The 7,635-nt window shown below is 44.3% G+C and overlaps 1 pseudogene; it reads left to right on the top strand.

Moving 5' to 3' along the window:
• The first annotated feature begins 3,083 nt into the window (after positions 1-3,083).
• Positions 3,084-3,816, top strand: LOC127237564 (40S ribosomal protein S6-like; annotated as a pseudogene).
• The last annotated feature ends 3,819 nt before the right edge of the window (positions 3,817-7,635 follow it).

Genomic DNA, 7,635 nt, shown 5'->3' with positions numbered 1-7,635 from the left:
GGGAAGGGGCTGGTTCTGCAGACTCAAAACTGCAGGATCTCCACAACACAGGGTAACAGCAGGACAACCAAAAGGAGTCCAAGTGAGGGCTCAGCATCAATAGTGTAGTAGAAACCAGGGGTCTCAAACCAGACCAATGACTCTTTACAATGAACATTTCTAACTAAAAATATGGACAAAAGGATGTACTGCATAACTCACTGTGTCACACTATAACTTCCATGATAAGATTCAATTATTCCTTCTCTCTCTTTTTTCTTTTTCTTTTTTCCCCTCTTAAATTTCATTTTATTTTATTTGAGGGGTGTGGTTGCAAATACAGACAGTAGTTATGAAAGGACAGAGAATTGAATGGGATGGAGATGCATGATGTTAAAGACACAAAGAATAAATAAAAAGGAGGGAAAAAAAGGTAATTGATTCATTTTTTTAAAAGCTGGGCATGATCCTTCATGCCTTTAATCCCAGCACTTGGGAGGCAGAAACAGGAAGATCTCTTTGAGTTTGAGGCCAGTCTGGTCTACAAAGAAGTCCCAGGACAGCTTAGGACTACACAGAGAAGCTCTGTCTTAAAAGTTTGTTTATTTTTTAATTAAAAAGTTTTAAAAAGAATATGAATTGTCACTAGTTTTCCCTGACCCAAGACAGCTTACAGTGCTTTCCATGTCCTGCTCAGAAACCCATGCCAGCACTCTTGCTGTCTTCCGGTCATTCTGCATGCAGACACAACAAATGGAAGGGGAATAGGTCCACTTTCTCAGGGTAGCAAAAACTTTGTGGATATACATATCCTAAAGTCATCACAGTCTACTTCCCAAGCACAAACTATTGTCATTCCAGCCATATATAAAATATACCTTTCCTCAAGATCCCACACAATTCCACTCCTAGAAAGCCAGGAGAGTGGCCCCAAACTTGTATTTAGGTACTGATGCCTCAGCCACAGTCTTTTTTGAGCTAAAAAAAAAAAAAAACAACTAAGGGTCGGGTCGTATCATCTGCCTGTCTGTGCTCACCTCATCAGACAGTGCTGTAACCGCTTTGTTCTCAATGGTGGAGATATGAAGGCCTCTTCGGCACCGCAGCTCTCACTTCACTTGGCCACAAGGCAAAGCCATTCTTTCCTTAGTAAGAAACACTCCTGGGGCTAGCTGGTTCTCTGACTTGATTCTGCCCTACAAGGCCAGTCTTGCTCTCACCCTTTCTACAGAGAGAAACACAAAGGGTTAGTGCCATGGAAACCAGATGCAATATACAAAGTAGATGTGGACACTAGGAACAAGAAGATGAGCCTAGGAAGCCCTCTGCTGGAATAGAAAGCAGGACGTGCATCTCCAGCAAGGCCAGCAATGTCCAGCTAATTAAAGTCATTAAATGATATGCATTATCAAAGTAATCAGTAATTTGGCTGCTTACAACATGCTATAAGTGCTGGTTCAAAACCAGTCCAGAAACTGTAGGCAGTGTCATAGTGTCATAGAATCTGTGCCATCCTCACTTCCAGGATGCCAATGGAGAGAACAGATATACCCTTTCCGATCCCTGTGGTGTTTGTTTGTTTGCTTTTTTGAATGGTTGGTTGCTTGGTGGGTGGGTGGGTGTTTTAAAGACAGGTTTTTTTTTTCCTGTACAACCCTGGCTATCCTTAAACTCACTCTGTAGACCAGGCTTGCCTCAAACTCCCAGAGATCCGCCTGCCTCTGCCTCCCAAGCTAAAATTAAAGGTGTGGGTCACTATCACCCAGTGTGATAGAAGCATCTGAACTACTGCTGGATCTACAAGCCCGTATCCTGCCAATCTCAGAAATGAGCTATTAACAAGGGCCTTCAAGTTTTGATATTTGGCTACTATGGGAAAAGCAGCATCCCTCTGAGTTTGCAGGCCACCTGCAATATGGGAGTGACAAGCCTCCTGAGCTGGGAGAGATAAGTGTTACCTCAGCTATAGACTCTGGGAAGTGCAGTCACAGGAAGCCCTGGAGCCCCTGGTAATGATTCTGAGGCACTAGCATGGCCTCAGGCCCAGGGGTGGAGCTCGGAGGGCTCTCAGTCAGTGTGGAAGAGCTGTGTAACTTCTCCACTGTGCTGGCTTAAATGTGAAATTATCTCCCACAGGCCCGGGTATTGAACACTTGGTCTCCAGTCGTTGGCATTGTTTAGGGAGTCATGGAACCTTTAGGAAGAAGTGTCTTGCTGGAAAAAGTATGTCACTGGTACTGGGGTTGACACTTTCTAGTCTTGTTCCCCCTTCCAGTTCACTCTGCGTTCCCTGTGTGTGGTTGGAGATGTGATTTCTCAGCTTCCTGCCCCAGTCAGCCACTGCCATGCCTTCCAATCATTATGGTCCCTCCCTGTAAGCCAAAATAAACTTACTTCCATTAGTCACTTTAGGTCATGGTATTCTATCATAGCAGCAAAAAGTAACTCTACCAAGTTCCTCTCCCTTGGAGAAGGCCATCAAATCTGAATTTAGGTCATGGTATTCTATCATAGCAGCAAAAAGTAACTCTACCAAGTTCCTCTCCCTGGGAGAACTGAGAATATTTCAAATCTGAAATATTCACTCTTACAAAGTCACAAAATACTGATGTATCTCTAACAGACTGCCACAGTCTCCTAGTCCTCACCTGCCTGTACCGGAGTCTCCTAGTCCTCACCTGCCTGTACCGGACTTGGGCGTATTGGTCCAGATGAATGTCAACAGAGGAAAAGGGAGTCCTGAATTCACCTGTGTTCTCATCTCTGCATTTGCTCTCACCATGACAAATACATGCCTGAGAGAACTGCCACTCATAACACTCATCATACAATCTAACTGTTCAGAATTGTAATTTCCTCAACAATGGACAACTAGAAGGCCCAGTAATGGGGACAAGATAACATTGTCGACCTGAATAGATTTAGAATCACCATGGAGACACCCCCACTAGGTGTTTCTTTGGGTATGTTTCCAAAAAGATTTAGTTGAAGAGATAAGACCCACCCTGGATGTGGCCAGCATCTCATCGAACAGGATCTGGGACTGAGTAAAAAAGAGGGTGAAAATTTTTAGTGGTACCTCCTAGGTGGTCAGTCATGTCCAGATGAAGCTGAATATCTGCTTCCCGGACACCAGCTGTCAGAAGCTCACTGAAGTATATGATGAACACAAACTTTGTATTTTCTATGAGAAACACATGTCCAAAGAAGGAGCTACTGTTGCTGTGGTAAAGAGTGGAAGGGCCATGCAGTCCCAAACAATGGCAGGAGTGACAAACAGGTTTTCCCACGAAGCATGGTATCTTGACCCACAGTAGAGCATGCCAGCTGTTGAGTAAAGGTCATTCTTGTTATAGACCAAGTAGAAATGAAGAAGGAAGCATAAGTCTGTCCTTGGATGCATTGTGGATGAATCTGAGTATTTTCAACTTGATTACTGGAGCGATAAAACATTAAAGGTATTCCTGGCCTGATAGATACTACTGTGCCTCAGTCATTGGGAGCCCAAAAATCTAGTAGAATCAGAACGTTTTCAATTGCTAAAGAAGATGATGTCTACTAATACACTGTCAGAAAACCTATAAACAAAGAAGGCAAGAAGTCCAAGACCAAAGTGTCCAAGATCCAGGTTTCCTGCAACACCAGCACCAACGTATTACTCTGAAGAAATGATGCACAAATAACAAGGAGGAACCTACAGAATAAGTTAAACTTCAGGGCAAGAGAATGAAGGAAGCCAAAGAGAAATGCCAAGAACAGATTGCCAATGGATGTAGGCTATCTTTGCTAAGAGCTTCTACTTCTGAGTCCAGTCAAAAAATAAGTCTTGAAGGATAAGACTTAAATGACCAGACCTTGAAAAAAATCTAGTACACAAATAGTTCATCTACATTTATGTCTACTTCTTAACTGTAGACCATATGACCAGTCACACCATGCTACTGCCTCCCTGCCTGCTTACTGAGACAGACTGCATCCTTCCCCAAGTGTGTGAGCTAAAGTAAACCCCACTTTAAGTTGCTTCTTGCCAGGTTTATGGTCACAGCAGTAAGAAACATAATGAATACGAAGCACTTTTACATTATCTCTCAAGGACAAAATTATACTCCATATTGCATAGAGGAATAGGCAGGCACACATTGTCCATGGTGTCGAGGATTTGCTTTGTCCTAAATTAACCTGTGCTCTACCCAAGTGACACCTAGAAGGATTCAAGAGCAACAGCAGCAGACCCCAACAAACTCAGTGTCCCTACGAGTGCCTGAGACCTAATTGTCAGACAGAAGATAATGAGGGAGATGTACAGGAGACAAAAGGAGAGAGACACTGACATCATGAATCCCAGGAACAAGGCTGACCATCTGATCAAGGGTAGAGCATGACTGATCTCTGGGATGACCGACTGGAACTGGGGTCCCCTGTAACCTGAGACTGAAAAGTTTCCTGGGTGTAAACCTGCTTTTTTTCTCAGATCATCGGCCTTCGGAGTATAGCATAATTTAAAGATTCAACCCTCTGCTAACTGATGTTGTAACAGGTGACACCATCTCCAGTGTCCCAGTAACACCATCAACCTCACTCTTCTGCCCTAGGGCTGAAGTCACCTCATGTAGCTCTCAAAATGGTCCCTGCTCTGGCTTCATGGTGTCTTTTCAATCTCTTTTGTGCCCAGTGCTTTGGCAGCATGCTGTCTGCTCAAGAGGTATAATGAATAAATCATTCACAGTAGAGAAACTAGGAGCAACATAAAATGGAATAAAATTTTAAAAAATGGAAACCATTAAGTCTTTGTTTAGTGTGGAAATGCCTCCTCATGGCAAACACAGGGAAAAAGGGATTCAGGGGCTGTACAGCCAATAAAAAAGAGAACAAAAGGAGATGGGGAGGAGGAGACAGGGATGTCTGGTCAGTGCAGGCTTAGGAGACACCTCACCTGCTGGGCCTCCCCTACTGGTGCTCCTGCCCTGCCTATGACCCAGAGGATTGTGTGGTTTAGAGAACCCAGCTCCTGCCCAGGAGTAATGAAGACCCCCCCCAGGCAGACTTCTATGCCTCACCTCTCATAGAGAGAAAGAGGTACTCATTCCCACCTGAGCCACAACAAAAGGGGAGGGAGCTGACCTTGCCTGCAAGAGCATCCTCAAGCCTCTAGCAGGCCCATAACCTTGGGCCTGTACCACTGAAGCCAAGGGTGAAAAAGAGGGCTTTAGAATAGAGAATGGTGGTAGAGAATATGTGAGGGTATGCTACATTCTCCTGTACCACAAAATAAAAGGAAAAGAATAGACAGCCTGGCATAGATGAACTTTGCTGTGCATCAATTCAACTGGCTCAGTATCTGATGCTGCATGAACTGCACATTAGGAACTTGGAACTTTGTCTTTTCTGCCCTTAGCCATGCTGAACCACTTCTTACTCCCTTAGGCCCAGACAAGAGTTCTGTACTTTTCCATAGCATGTGTATGTATGGGTGGTCTGCATGCATGTGCGTGTGCATGTTTGCATGTATATAGGTGTGTGTGGGAGGGATGCACATGCATACTTACATGAATGTGTGTGGAGGTCTAATATTGATGTCAGACATCTTCCTCAATCACTCTTCCCCCTTATTCTTTGAGGGAGGCTTTCTCAATCAAACTAAGAACTCTTCTGATTCAGGTGCCCTTGCTAGCCATCTTATTCCCAGGGATCCCCCAGCTGTAAGGCCAGAACTACAAACTGCCACACCCACGAAGAATTCACATGGGTCCTAGGGATCTAAACTTCAGACTTCTTGCTTGCATGGCAAGCATGTAACCACTGAGCCACCTCCCCAGCTTGCATTCTGTCCTTTCTACACTCTGCCAATTTTCACCCTTGAGCTTCAAAGCCTGGTAAAACCTGAGAGCAGGTACAAAGACCTGCCAGGAGGAGCCAGAGAGGGACAAGTTCAAAGTGGAGCCCCAGAAGTCCAAGTGACTAGGTGCCACTAGCAGGGGGCACTGGCTCTTCTACTCCCTCCCCCACAGGGTCCTCATGCCACTGAGATAATGCCTTCCAGGACTCCTTTACCCATTGACCCCAAGCAGATTTGCCTTCTTTACTACCAAACCTGCCTCATGACTGACCCTTTGGGATGAGTCATCTTACTCCTAGTACAAGAAGAAAAAAAAAAGGTAGCCTGTAAACATGGGATGGGGTGATGGTGGTGAAGGAGGGGGGGGTGGACGAAAAAACAAAAACATGCAATTTTTGAGGAATCCATTTCTTCAGAAAATACTAACACGGAGAAAAGTCATTTAACTTCTAATAAAACAATAATAAAAGAGATAGAAGTTGGCTCCCTTGTAGAATACTTATATAAAATCCCCAAAATAATAACAACTACAAATATTACATTATACTTTGTTTATTTATTTATTTACTTAACAAAGCAATGTTTTTCCACAGAAACCTTACTTCTAGGGCCTGCTAAGGGGTCCACAGATGGAGCAGGCCCACTATCTAGACAAAGATAGTGAGCTGGACTAAACTAGCTCCCAAGCACCCTCACAGAGTGGGCATACATGCCAGGGCTTGTTTTGAGGACCTGGGAACAATTTGACCACCTTAGGAAGACAACATGGTAGATATCGGGTCATATGGTAAGGAAGCTCTACCATGCCTGAGAGGCCCACTCGGGCTCAGTGATTACTGAAAAGTCTGCTCTCTCAGAAGAGTCTGCTATGGTTGGGCAAAATAGGAGCTGAGGACAGGCAATGAATTCAGACCTTGTAGGAAACTGTGATATACGAGATACTTAGGGATTCAGGCTTGGGCTGGAAGTGTGGCTCAATCAAGTTTTTGCTTAGCATACATAAAGACTTGTGTTTGATCCCTAGTGTTGAATAAATCCCTGACAGGTGGTGCACACCTATAACCTAGGACCTGGAAGGTGAAAGCAGAAGAACTAGAATCACAAAGCCCAGCTGAGGCAACCTAGTGAGTTCAAGGCAAAACTCCATCACATGAGATCTTGTATCAAAAGAAAGGAAGGGAGAAAGGAGGGAGGGAAGGAGGGAGGGGAGAGAGAGAGAGAGGAACATTAAGCCAAAACAGTGAGCACGCCTAGGTACTCCAGGGACTAAGCCTAAGATGGTGTGTTGTCTTATTGTTGTAACAAAATACCTGGGGTGAGGTGGGGTCAATTTAAGAAATCAAGGTTTTATTTTGGCTCAGAGTTCAAAGACCCAGTCTACTATGGCATGGAAACCATAGACACAGGAGCTTGAGGCAGCTCATCACAATGCATCTGTAATCAGGAAGCAGAGAGTGATGGATATTGATGCAAAGCCTACTTTCTCCTTTTTATTCAGTCCAAGATACCATCCCAGGGGATGGTGTTGTCCATAGTTAACATGGATCTTCTAACCCACAATAGATAATCTCTCAAAGACATACCCAGAACTTTGTCTCCTCTGTGATTATAGGTCCTATCAAGTTGACAATATTGACCATCACAGGTGGTAGGACCAGTCTGCAGCTGTCCCTCTCAATCTTAATTGCCAACTGTGGCTCATAAAACTAGTAATTGACAAGACAGGGATTTGAACCAAAATAAAAAGAAATCCAAAGCCAATGAAAATGAAATGGAGACACACACTTCTACCCCAGAGGGACAGCCCAGATAAGAAGTCT

This window comes from Phodopus roborovskii, unplaced genomic scaffold, assembly GCF_943737965.1.
Source record: "Phodopus roborovskii unplaced genomic scaffold, PHOROB, whole genome shotgun sequence".
Taxonomy (NCBI): Eukaryota; Metazoa; Chordata; class Mammalia; order Rodentia; family Cricetidae; genus Phodopus; species Phodopus roborovskii.
Note: the sequence above shows the minus strand (reverse complement) of the source record. Positions and strands in the feature narration are given on the sequence as shown.